Source organism: Stigmatopora nigra, chromosome 23 (assembly GCF_051989575.1).
Source record: "Stigmatopora nigra isolate UIUO_SnigA chromosome 23, RoL_Snig_1.1, whole genome shotgun sequence".
Lineage (NCBI taxonomy): Eukaryota > Metazoa > Chordata > Actinopteri > Syngnathiformes > Syngnathidae > Stigmatopora > Stigmatopora nigra.
Genome location: NC_135530.1, coordinates 4,141,735 through 4,155,000, shown reverse-complemented (window position 1 = coordinate 4,155,000; position 13,266 = coordinate 4,141,735). Strand labels below are relative to the sequence as shown.

General features: G+C 38.4%; 1 long non-coding RNA gene across 1 annotated transcript in view; it reads left to right on the top strand.

The window, feature by feature from the left end:
- The first annotated feature begins 3,636 nt into the window (after window positions 1-3,636).
- The window catches only part of LOC144181297 (uncharacterized), a 92,737-nt gene continuing 83,107 nt past the window's right edge, over window positions 3,637-13,266 (top strand). Inside the window, exon 1 of the long non-coding RNA XR_013324647.1 lies at window positions 3,637-3,757. This is a non-coding gene — a long non-coding RNA (uncharacterized LOC144181297). The remainder of the gene's footprint in view (window positions 3,758-13,266) is intronic.

The window sequence follows — 13,266 nt, the reverse complement described above, 5'->3', positions numbered from 1 at the left end:
AGTTAATTTAAATTGGTTTATTTTATGTTACAAGCACGTTGCCATGCAAAAAGCCCCCCCTCTGTCTCTATCTCTCTCCCCCTTATACTAGTAATAGCAATACTTTACCAAAAGTCTCAACCCATAGAATCCCGTTCATATAACATCAAAAAACTATAATACAACAAAAGTAATTTCCTATTGCTATCACGCCAAAACAACCAGAGAAACCAAACAACTTATGGTTCACGTATCGTAAAAATAGGCAACAAAAATGAAGTTAATCCTGTAAAAAGTTGGACTTCATTCTGATCATTTTGCCACATTTCTCCTTAATATTATAACACATGGCTTCATTCCATTCACGTAATATTTGCACTTTATTTCCATCTCAATTTTTGGAAGCCTGTCACCCCTCCACGCATCATTACATAGACTTCATTATACAAGTAGCAATGGCGAAACGACTTGGGGGGGGGAAACCGCGACATAAGCCAGCCATTACGGCTCGTATTGATTGACAAAGCGGCAACATAAAGTAATTTTCATCGATTGGAGATGAAGCTCGCGTCACGCCGTATACAGATCAACCCCCCCCACCCCGGCCCGCCTCCTCATCGTCTTCCTCTTAGCGTATCGACATGGAGAGCTCGGGTAATTAGGTCACGCTGTTAAATTTTTAATGATCTCTGAAATCATATTCATGCTCACAGTGTGTCAGGTACACGTACAGCCCGCCCGGAGTGATACATCACCATCCTCAGTGACATCGACAGAAGGCCCGAGACATTTAATTGTGTGACCTTTTCAACCGGGAGAATCCAGTAAGGAGGGTGGGCTATTTAGCGATGGGATGAGTGATCGGGTATCGGTGAAGGCGTCGTCATAAAAAACAGACATTTTTCAGTATTCGGGCGACCGGTATGCTATTAGGGCGCGGTCGAATCGGAGGGTTGACAGGTGGAAAAGGTCAGACGTTGAGACAAACGTGGGGAACGAGCGACGATAATTTGCCGTGACGGGTGATCATTTTCCGGGTGATGGAAGAGAGCATATGTAAACAGGAAGGAAAACCGCAGACTCTGACTAATGAGAGACGTATCCAAATACATCATCTCATTTTGAAGTTTTGCATCTCCCCTTCGGAAACGGTATAGTTTTAGTACTATTAAACACATTTGAGTAATATTAAACTAATAGTTATTTGGTAGTTTGTTGATAGATGACAAATTAGAACAAATACAATATTTTTTACAATGCAATATCTTGTTTTTTGGTGTTTTTTCAGAGGGTTGGAACGAATTAATTAGTTTTTTAGTTCATTTCAATGGGAAACGTTGGTTTGAGTTATGAGAAAATCGACATACGAGCTCAGTCTCGGAATGCATTATGCTCTTATCTCGAGGTAACACTTTACTCTGTTTTTCTGACATATTTGTGTGTTTATGTTCAAGCAGAAGTAGAGTCCTGATGATCAAATTTGCAGAATGTTTTTTCATCTTCTTTAAATATGTTTCTATTGTTCAAAAAGTTCGTTTCCACTGTTTTCATTTAAATTTTTTTTTAACTATAATTCAATTTTAGTGTTGTGATGTCCGAGGTCTTAGTGCAGGAGTTTCAAATATATGCACGCCTTTTGCCAGATGATGTCATGAGTTTCAACTATGCAGAGGCAAACCATTACATGAGTTATTTTGATTGGAAAAGGTCAATAGTTCTGGATTGGTGTGAATCTCAATCTTTTACATTGATTTTTTTGAATACAAAACGATATCATGAAGTCACCAGTGTATCAAAACTTGTGATGGTAGGACAAAAAAAGCAAATTGGACAAAAAAGTACGGCACAACAACAGCAAAAAAGCATGAATTGGAAAAGCGGATTGAAAAGGGAGCATCTTGCTCACCTCACACATGTAAAAATCCTTCATTACGGAGCGATTGTCTCATTCGGCGCCGCCATCTGACAGCGACGTGGGCTTTATCCCTCCGTAATTACCTTTCTGCTGGGAATGATCGCATCTGGAGTTTCCAAACTGACAAGTCTATTTGGACAGCAGTAATCCGCTTTCTGCCATAGCGGCTGATACCTGAGCGTAATCTACCCCGGTTGAGCAGCGAGAATGCCGGTGTGCCAAACACCGGCAGACCAGACCCACTTCTACGGTTGCGTTCACGTAATTAAGCGCTTCCCATAAGTTTTTTTTTTCTTCTTACATTTCTTCATTCGTCGGATGAAGTGTCGCTGCCAGGTTTGTCCAAACACCTTTGCGACGTGGGCTGTTATCTGTAATAGTTCACTAAAAAATGCAGACTGGATTAGACTTTTCAAATTGTGTCAGAAATATGGGTGCGATGGGAGTCCATTTTCAGGTTGTTTGCGATCAGGTAGAAACTTTTTTTTTTACCAGGGACGCTTTCCAAAAAAAATGAATCAAAGGATGCATAGCTAAACTTTAAATCCTCCCACTTTAATTATATGAAGAATCTGAAATGTAAAAAAAGACCAGGTTTTATAATGTTAAGTACAGTGGTGCCTTGAGATATGAGCTTAATTCGTTCCGGGATTGAGCTCGTATGTCGATTTTCTCGTAACTCAAATGAATGTTTCCCATACAAATGAACTAAAAACAAATTAATTTGTTCCAATCCTCTGAAAAAAAACACCAAAAACAGGATATTGGATTGGAAAAGCATTTTTTTGTTCTAATTCGCCATCTATTAACAAAGTAACACAAAACTAGTGGTTTAATAGTATACTAAAATGTGTTTAATCGTACTAAAATTCTATAGATTTCTAAGAAGGGCAGACAGAGGGGGGATTTCTGCACGGCAACGCGCTGGTAACATAACATTGGAATGAACTTGGATTATAATGCAGACACACTCCAGAATAAGTTAAATCGAACCTAACACTAAACTTAATTCTAATTTTGTTTGACATTTTGATACCTTTCTTCTCATGGGTTGGCTCTATTTGCCCCGCCTCCACACTGACTTTCAGTCAATATCGAGGGTTGTTTGCGTTTGTATTCCCTTCAAAATATTCCCAAATTGATGCACACAAATGTCCTCACAATAGGATAACACTCGACCACTTGCCAACGTGAAGTAGTATATTCTCCATTCGCACTGACGAACAGGCTGTCTGCTCGTATATCAAAATTTGTCTCATATCTCAAGATAAATATTTACCCGAAATTTTACTCATACCTCGAATTACTCGCATGTTGGGCCTCTCATATGTCGAGGTATCAATGTACATATTTTATTACAATTAAACCCTCTTTACATTGAAACAAGGGAAAAATAAGTCAATGTGTATCATTCAATTTGGGTCCTTTTCTATACAGTATTATAATCTAGAATATACATCTGTCAAAGTTTACTTTTTGGTGGAAGGTATTAAACAGATGTATCATTACAAAAAGTTATTGTTATTGAGTGTCTTATGATTATCACCTGATTAACTCTGGTATTTTTTCCTTGAAAGTGCCACAGGAATTGTCAGAATTCAATTGTATAAGACAAAAGAGCACAGAAATGGTTATTACATGCTAGAAAAACTACTGTTAGTTCCGCCTTCTTATCTTGCTTTCTGTTTTTTTTTCTCTCTTTTGTTCCTCCTCACAACAGGAGAGAAGTGGAACTCCTTTTTAAATGGCTGGCAATTGTACCTTGTAATACGGACCATTAAGTGGCGGAACGTGGCAACAAACCTTTGATTAAATGGATTTGAATCACAAAGAAAGGGCCCGACCCTCCACTTGGAGTTTCAGGTAATAAGGTTTTCTTTTTTTTTCAATCGATACGTACACACGCTGACTTTTGACACTTGCCTTTTTTTCTGAGGAGGCCATTTTGAAACACTCTTAACCTGAGATTAAATCAAGTCCGCTATAATCAAGTATAATGTTATATTCATTTTTTTTTTTTTTGCATTATGACTGATTGGTTTGTGTGAAAAACCTTATGCTGTTCCAAATAAGTTCATTGTGCTAATATGGGGAATGAGTATAATTAGTTAGTGGATATACGTTCCATTAGAATATATTTTTTTCTCTTTTCAGACTTTTGCGGCTTTAAGATCAAAATGTTTTAAAGCTAGCTAGCCGATGTACTGCTTATTTATTTCTATTTTTTTAATTCCGATGTGAATATTGGAAATCCCAGGATTAAAACTGCATTTAAGATCGGTTTATTTCAATTAATTGAAGCTTTTGATTAGAAAAAGAGCTTGAGATTTTGCTTCGATTCCGCTTTCGACATTGTAATGGTTTGTTTTGAAAGTTTTTTATTTAGTCTCATTGATTTGGGAGGATACACTGCCCTCCGGTGGCAATAATGACTATAGCGTCTACCATAATCACATTTTAAGACTCCTCCTACTACTTTGAGAATCGCTATGATAAGCTCAAATCACAAATATGATGCAAAACTCATAAAAGAACGCGTTACTCATTTCTATCGATTGCAATAAGAATTAGCATGAGGCTAATGCTAGTCACGAATGGCTTATCGACATTTACATATTGCGTAGTAGTCTTTGTGCCATGCCATAGCGGTCTTCCAGATGTGTGTGGTGTTAGTGGTATTGCGGGGTCTGTTAGGGAAAATCAAGTTTTGGAGGTTTTTTTTTCTATCGCGGATATGTCTGGTCTACATGAACCGCAATATTCGAGGGATTACTGTACTAGATTTTCTACCAGAGTATACTGTATTTTCACGACTATAAGGCGCACTTAAAAGTCTTAAATTGTCTTCAAAATAGACAGGGCGCCTTATAATCCAGTGTGTCGTTGGTATGGATTTTCAGATCTTACAGGCAATGTTGTTGGTGGGCTGCAGTTTAGTATGAATGAAGGTTTTATTTTTGGTAGATTTAATCCAGTATGTTAAGACTTTAGTGCTTTTTTTCTGTTTATGTTTCATATGTACTGTTAACGGATGCAGTTTTTTATTTGTATCGTATCTTGTGCTGACCCGGCCCCATCTGTCACATTTTTAAAGTCAATGTGGCCCCCGGGCACAAAAGATCTAATCATATAGACCGTATAATTCTTTTTCTTACAAAATTTCTTTTGGATTTCTTATAAAATGGTTTTCTTGAACTAGTTTGAAGTTGACATAGTTTTGTTATTGTTGGCGCACCATTTTTGTTTTTGGTGAGGCCATATTGACAATCAATATGAGTGAATTTAGGCATTTTTTGGGTAGGTCATATGTCAATTTATTGGCTTTTTTTTGTCATACTTGAGAATATCTCATTCTTATTGTAGGAATAAATATATTTTTGAAATTTCCGCTTGTAATCCCAGCCCAAGTCTGGAAAAAAAAAGCGTGACTTCCAGTCCGTAAAATACGACATCTTGCAAAGAACAATGTCAACACCAGTGAACAGGAAGCAGCTGCTCTTTAATTGTTGCCACCTTGTGTCATTAAAAATGGAGGAAGAAAAGGGCATGCAGGCTGCGGAACCAAAGGGATGAAGCAAAAAAAAAAAAATGAAAAAAAAATAAAATACGGTGAGGTGGGAGTCTTTGGAGCTTGACAAAGAATAAGATTAAAGCGCCTTTTTTGTCGGACGACCACGTCAGCTCACTTGCAGCCTTGCACATCTGTACCCTTTTCTTAAATATCAAAGGCAGTGAAAGCGTCTTAACATTTCAGTAATTCTTAAGATGCACTAGGAATCATGTCGGGGGGGCATGCCAGGTGGAGCATTCGCTCGGTGCAAGCCAGGAATGTTGCTTTTATTTCTTTGGAAAGTTTTGGGAAAGGTGTTTTGAGTTGGATTTATTCAAAAATAAGGGATAGTACATATTAATGAACTGTAAATATGTAAGATTGTAGCCGAGGGCTAAATTCCATCTGTAGTCCCTTGTGTAGTTTGAAGATAAATGATGATACATACTAGACCAGGTATGTGTGCAAACTATGGCCCGCGGGCTACATACGGCCCGTTAGGTTTTTTAACCCGGCCCGCCGACGCTGTCCTATTTTTTTTTTTTTAATTATTTTTTAACCCAAGATGGTGCCGTCATGTGGAAGCCAGTGGCAGTAGCTTTGTCCACTCTTATTTGTTTTTTTGTGTTTTACAGCCCTTCTATCTTTTTTTAAATTACATTTTAATATTTCTTAATACATTCCTTATTACTTGACTTTGTACTTTAGGCTTTTACTTTAGTGATGAGTAGGTTAATACTTTAGTCCTTTTTTTCTCTTTATGTTTCATATGTACTGTTAACGGATGCACTTTTTTTATATGTATCGTATCTTGTGCTGACCCGGCCCATCTGTCAAATTTTTAAAGTCAATCTGGCCCCCGGGCTGAAAAGTTTGCCCACCCCTGACGTAGACACATATACAATACACACAGGCACAATTTTAGACAGCTTTGTGTTGTCAATTTTGTTCGCCTAACAGCCAGGGGTTTTAGATGATTGGTTAAGGGGGTTCAGAGATGATGTTTGGTAATTGGTATTAACTTATCGTGAAGGGAACTACACAGTCACCTCTAGAGCCAGCCCTTGTTGATCTGTTGGAATTTTGGGTACAAAATCTTGCAGTGGAGGAGGAGCTTTATGTTGTAAGATTTTGTAAACTTAAGGTGGCATCTGAGCCTGTTACTGTGTCTAGTAGCTAACATTTTCCCCTTTTGATCAGAAGTAACAGCTAGCTTGTCCTCCTGAGAGTCAGAATAACATCATCAGCAGATGAATGAGCGCTTGTTGTATCTTTGAAGGTAGGAAATGATCTAAAAACGGGTAGAAGGAGAGAGCCAAGGTGTATTGTGGAGATGAAATGATGTCAGTAAGACAGCGGGAGGTCGCCACCGATGTCAGCAGGATGAGGTGGATACCACAGGACTAAGGGCGGACGTACACGTTGACGTGCAACCTTGACGCCAGCTTCTGCGGCACCTTAATTGGTCCTTTGATGGCGTCGCAAAAGGTGTCGAAGGCAATGACGCCGTGGTACATTATGCGTTTTCTTTTCATGCCACCAGCTTTTTCTCGCCATCTTTGCTTTTTGATGTTTTTCCTTTTTTTTATTTTATTTTAATCAGCAACCTCGTCTGACATCAGGGCAAAAACTATGGTGGAATTGATCAAATATGTTTCCTTAGACTTAAGTTGGCTTCAAACGGACCGTGTGGTTAAAAACGACAATCGTAACATTTTAATCCGATGAGGAATAAGTCATGTATTGTACTACAACAGCAATAATGTCGGAATATTACGAGATGAATGAAAGTTGTTCTTTTTTTTCTCTCTTTTGTCGGTTTGAACGCAAAAAAAACGGCGTTTTGCAACGTGGCAAAGGTACTCAGACGTTTGGTCGCCCGGTCTTTTGGTCACCGGACGTTTGGTCCCCGTTGGTCTCTGGTCTTTTGGTCGCCTCTCTTATGAATCAACAGTAGATATTTAGATATTAAACTCTTGTGAATATAATTTTGAGAGCTGGTTTCAACAGTACTTAGATATTAAACAGTACTTGGATATTAAACAGTCCTTAGATATTAAACAGTACTTAGATACTAAACAGTACTTAGATATTAAACAGTACTTAGATACTAAACAGTACTTAGATATTAAACAGTACTTAGATATTAAACAGTACTTAGAGATATTAAACAGTACTTAGAGATATTAAACAGTACTTAGATATTAAACAGTACTTAGATATTAAACAGTACTTGGATATTAAACAGTACTTAGATATTAAACTCCTGTGAATATAATTTTGAGAGCTGGTTTCCACAGTACTTAGATATTAAACTCCTGTGAATATAATTTTGAGAGCTGGTTTCCACAGTACTTAGATATTAAACAGTACTTAGATATTAACCTCTCTCTCATGAATCAACAGTAGATATTTAGGTATTAAACTCTTGTTGAGAGCTGTTTTCAACAGTACTTACTCTCTGTCACCATTTCACGGGCGACCTAAAGAACGGGGACCAACAGGGACCAAACATCCGGCGACCAAACATCCGGCCGGGCGTGGCAAATGGTGTCTGATCTGAACCCAGCAATATTCCGTAAAAGTCCTGCAACAGACCCATCATGGCTCCCCCGCCGGTACGTGGGCTTATCTAAAGACGCGTGGGTGAGCTGTTTAGAACGACTCCTTTTGAAAGGATTCCAAGAGATTCAGCTCTCTCCTTAATGGAGTCGAAGAGCTCGTTAGGCAGGCCACAAACAAGCAAGCAAATGCCGAGTGCTTCCCAAAGTCCCGCCTTTCATCCCCAAGATGTGTTGCCGTCGTTTTCCCCGGAATACTCCCGCTCCTCTTCACAGCCACAAACGCACACTAGGGGGTACACATGAACACACTCAATGAGTCTTGAGGTAGTAACCTCCCTTGACCCAACTTCAAAGACACGTGCACTCCGCTGGAACTCGGCTGGAACTCCCCTGGAGCCTCTCTCCTCGGGCTCCGGGGGTCACGGTATCAAGGGGATCATCTGTTTGTTGCCGCTCGGCCCCTTTTAACTCCTTGTTGTCGCGTTCAGTTCTCTCCGGAAGCCTGCTTTTACGGCACCTGAAATGCGAGCTGAGATTTGAGATGGTTTTGACTCGCCAGGACTTTCTGTAAAGCAAAGGGTCCGGAACCTTTTTTGACGAAGAGAGCCATAAACAATTCATAATTTTAAACATTATTCCTTGAGAGTCATACTATTAATTTAAAAGTACTAATATATGAAAATGTATGCATTAATCATTTCACTAATCGTTATTGCAAAGATGAACATTTATTTCTTCGTTTTATATCTTCTAAAAATTAGTCTGCAACATATTTTTGGTATCCAGTTTTCAAAATTTACAGAAAATATAGTCAATTTATAATAATTTGACTTAACCTGACCTATTACAGGACTAAGAATTTTTTTCTTGGTGAGTTTTACGTAAAGAATTAACAGTTTTTCCCGTGTTAAAATCAATCATAGCAGTAGTTGTCATTAAATCATATCAACGCATACAATTAAATCTCTCTACAAATACTCACATTCTTCTTCAATGCGCATCTCCCATCGCTCATCGTGAGATCTTAAAAAAAAAAAAAAATCCAATCTGCACAAATCATAGATTTGGACTGACAGCCGTGAGTTTTACATGTCTGCTTTGATTATCTTTCTCCTGGAAGTCCAAGCGAGAGAAAAGATGCGCCGCCGATGACACACGGCAGTCTCGTCTGCTGAGAGCGGGAAGGAAATGATAGATATAGATATATAACTCCTTGTCAGGATCACAGAGTGGCATCGCACTCGCGAGGGTCCGTCGTAGCCTCGCATAAACTGACTGATGGAACACCATTTTGCACAAAAAAACGATCAATCCATACTTAAACTTAAAATACACCACCAAATCTCAGTTCATCACATATTTTAATGTTCATTTCAATGGCGAGTCGGCATTTGCATTGGATTTTTTTTAACCTCCTTCCCCCTCTTTATAATTGAGGCATTTCAATTAAACGTAGCCAATTACCGAATGCTTCAAAAGTGGATGGCGTTAGAGTTGTGGCTTTTATTTTTTTGTGTGGTTTTGATCTATTTACTCGCAAGCAAAGAAGCGTACCGGCGCCAAGTTTCAAAAACAGCCCAGGCTCTCTACATGAAAGGGTCATTTGATCATATATTTTTTATTTTTGTCGTAAAGAGAAAAGCGTGCCAATGAGGAGTCATTCCCCATTAAAGTCAAGCAAAATTTTCATTAAAAAGCTTTATATATATATATATTAAAAAAAAGAGATATGTATCATGCATGTGGATATGCATAAACATGATGGAGGAGCTTAAGTAGAAAATGAGATCTGATGCCGTCATGAAGAAGAGAAAACCGGCGTGCTCGGAATGCATTTAAATTTAAATATTCATGTCATTATAATTCTAAGGAATGTGGAGCGACCGTATGATATTTTATTGACGAGGTTTTAAAAAATGAATGCTGTCCCCACTCCTTAATAAAAATACTTGGCTTTCACTGCTAAGGAGACGACAACTACTGCGATATCATTTGGATGGAAATGGACGTTGCTAGAATCTAATTGGATTAGAGAACGTCAAATTTGATTGGTGGGATAATAACAATTAGCCTTTAAGTTTAAAATGTTAATCCAAACATATATATGCAAGACATTGTTCATGGTTAACCTCGATTTAGATCAATTTTATATGCATTTTTTTTCTTTTGCTTACTATTTGTGTTAGGAGGAAATTCTGGTTGTGACATCACAACCAGAATTTGAGCTAGCACTAACCGAGCAATCACATGGCATAAAAATAATAATGCGCCTATGGATAGCATGCTAGCAAAAATCTGCTGCTCATTTTGGGTGAGAAATCTTTAGTGGGCGTGGCCAAGACAGCTAAGAAAGCTTATTAGGATCGAACTTCATTATTAAGCTTTTTCTGTCTGTTTTTGTATGGATTTGTATCCAAAATATGATCTGTGATCTTTCTAAAGTTGCGTACTGTAGTATTTCATAGTACTTCGAAATATACGTAGTTGTTTCCTTACTTTTTAATAGTTGAACAATATTGTACACTGAGAAAAAACAAGCAGAATTTTCATATTATTCACGTAAGCAAAACAGTTTAAAAAAAACTTAAACAAAAAACATAAAAAACTTTAAAAAACTTAAAAAAAACGGCTGTCAAAATCAACTCAACAAAAGATGCGTACTTCAATATAGTTATAATATAGATATATTAAACATTTATTTGCATTGCCTTGTAGGCAAATACAAGATCTGCATGAAGCCTAATTATGAATTTGTCATACAACTGTGTTCCTAAGATTACCTTCTGTCATAAATAGCCTTTACATTTTGAGGCGCAGACCTGATATTTCTGTCCCCCTCGGTTGGAGTTATCATTTTGTCATGTTTTCACCTTTCATTTAAAGAACCTTCAACCTTGAGGGTATTTTTTTGCCGTGTACTCATCTCAAGGCAGACAACAGCAAGCTTCAGATGACTTGATAGTCTGAAAGTAGAGAAATGAGATATAGGTAGATAGATTAAGTACCCCCCCATATCCGTCCCCCTTTTCCGTCTTGAGTAATTATGCCGTTTGACCAGCGGCGAGCAACACGGCGTGAAGTGGGATGTACTCGAACCTCCAGCGGTTGGACGTGAGTGAGTGACGTCAGGTTTTTTGGGGGGGGTTGTGAACATGTTAATTATCTTTTGTTTTGGGCGCTCAGAAATGAAAACCTTTAATCACCAAGCCTGCTCTGAAGCTTGTCAAGAGCACATCATCAGCATATGATCAATAATAAATGAAATGCACATAAAGATGGGAGAGGTAGGAAAAAAAGTGATTAAATTAGGACTATTATTTCTTCCATTTTTGATGGAGTGCTTGCAAGTAATGAAAAAATAAGGTATAGGGTGGGGGGACAAGATTATTTGATATTATTGGTGCTGTAATGATCGATTAAATGGAGTAATCCAATTAGAAAAAAAAAAGGATTTCAATTCAATTTTGATGCTTTGATTAGTTGGAAAGGTTTTCTTTGGAAGGGCAATCTTGGCACAAGTTTCTTTATTTATATCTTCTGAAATGTTCCTACAACATATTGAATCATTGAACTCATTATTTGATAGATTCATTTAAAGTATTACCTCGACATAACGTAAAAAGTAGTTGTTTGCATCATTTTGGGAATATTTTGAAGGGAATACAAACTCAAACAAGCCTCGATATTGACTAAAAGTCAGTGTGGAGGCGGGGCAAAAACAGCCAAGACGAAGAGAAGAACGGTATCAAAATGTCAAACAAAATTAGATTTAAGTTTAGTGTAAGGTTAGATTAAATTTATTTGAGTGTGTCTGAATCATAATCAAAGTTAATTTAAATTTGTTATGTTACCAGCACGTTGCTATGCAAAAAGTCCTTCCCTTCTCTCTGTCCTCCGCTAAATCTGTCCATTTTTAGTTCTATTAAAAACATTTTAGTATGCTATTAAACCACTAGTTATTTGCTACTTTGTTAATAGATGGCAAATTAGAACAAATCAAAATGTTTTTTCTATCCAATATCCTTTTTTGGGTGTTTTTTCAAAGGTTGGAACAAATTAATTTGTTTTTAGTTCATTTCAATGGGAAACGTTAGTTAGAGTTACAAGAAAATCAACATACGAGCTCAGTCCAGGAACGAATTAAGCTTGTATCTCGAGGTACCACTGTATTAAATTATCAATACCTATGATGATAGAATTCATGTATTTTCATAAATGCAACTTTATCTGAATGTAGGAGAGTCTCTTTGGCATAGAATCTCTCGCCATGCAATGAAACAGCCATTAGTGGTCCGAATCCTAATCTTCTATTCGTCTTTGTCTCCAGTACAGCTTTAAGATGGTCGTAATTCTCAGCGTCGGAGTTAGCACGCCGCCCGCTCCATTAGTTTACCGCTCCGCCCGGGCCTCCTCTCCCAGAACATACACAACGAGCGGCGGCGGCGGTAGATTACGCCCTCGTAAATCCTCCGCCTCCTTCATCTCTCTCCGATGGAAGCGTGTCATGGCGAGTAAGCCAAACGAGATGGCCTCCCAAGAGCGGCGTCAACACGCTGTTTGCGACTTCGCTCGTCAAACGGTTTTCTCAGGAGAGTTTAGGGCGTGGCCAGATCGTAGCGGTGAATTAGTGATTCGTTGATGAGGCGCCATCGCATTCTTTAGTCTGTGCTTTTGGTTTGTGGCGTCAAAGCTGTTTCATTTAGTGTGTGTGTGTGATTGTAATTTGTTCAGGGGAAGTTTTCAAACTGTGGAAACAATGTTATTACACTTTGCCACAATGGCGGCGGCGTAATGTGCTATTTGCCATGCCGGCCCCGGATTCCGCAGATGGAAATTAGGGGAGAAAATTGCTGCTAACTACTCAATTACAGCGCTCGATGGCGCTTGTGACCTCGCTTGACGGCAGTGGCACGATAGAGCCAATCACCTTCCCCGCGTGGCATTAAATTAGAATGGGGGGAAAAAGAACAATTGCACATATCCATCGCAGAAAGACATTTGAATTACCGCCGATGCTTCGGCTTCATATTGAACAATTAAGTTTAGTGATGGGATTTTATGGGGCGGTTCGAAGGCAAGGTTAGCATGACGGAAGCGAGCGCTGTCCTTGGATTTTCAATTGGATAATTAAAGGCAACAGAAGTCATCTGACGGAGATAATGTCATGATAATTAATCATGTGTTTACATTTTTTAACCTGGAAGCTAACTCTTGTTCATAGTTAAGTATTGCTTGCATATGGATTGCAATCATTTCAT